Here is a 727-nt window from a genome sequence, read left to right as displayed (position 1 = left end):
CTGAATTTCACCCATCCAGCTTCTCTTAAGTGATGCTTTTCTTCCAAAAGACCTCCTGTTATGCTGCCTCTTGTATTATTAGTGACATTAGACCTATATCTATGGCCTCTCCCTGTCACAGTCCCTACACATCACACACTGACATTGTCCTTTCCTCACAGCTTTCATTAAGAATGACATTTTTGACATCACCCTATGAGGAAGAAGTAAAGAAGCAGAAGAAGCAAAGAGGTATGCTATTTCAGGATGAAAACATACAGATCTAACTAGTAAGTGATCTGAGAGTTTAGAAGACAGGTGATATCTCCTGTAGATTCCTTCTTGTAATGGAAGGAAAAAGGTATATGAAGGATTGTCTCTCACTGTCCAGAGCACCTGATGAGAAGGTGGTCGAGAACTTCCAAAGTTTGTTTCATTCATGTAGGGCACGCTTATATTTTGGGGGTATTTGAATTAAACAACCTCCTGTGGCTTCCTTGCTCAGTTTGAGAAGGTCTTTTCTTCTTCTTCAGGTGTTTAGGAATGAGGAATTGTGGAAAATGTGCAGCATGGGAGAGAAGACCAGAAAAGACAACTCTTCTAGGAAGAAGTTTGAAGGTGCTGGAACAGACCCCTTACATCTCAGTATGGATAATTCTGCCTTTCTCTTCTTTTTTTTTCTCCTTTTTGCCCTCTTTTTTCCCAAGTGAAGCGGAGAGGAGAGGAGAGGAGAGGAGAGGAGAGGAGA

The sequence above is a fragment of the Numida meleagris genome, chromosome 3, assembly GCF_002078875.1.
Source record: "Numida meleagris isolate 19003 breed g44 Domestic line chromosome 3, NumMel1.0, whole genome shotgun sequence".
Taxonomy (NCBI): Eukaryota; Metazoa; Chordata; class Aves; order Galliformes; family Numididae; genus Numida; species Numida meleagris.
The sequence above is the reverse complement of the archived record's forward strand: the minus strand, read 5'-3'. Positions refer to the sequence as shown.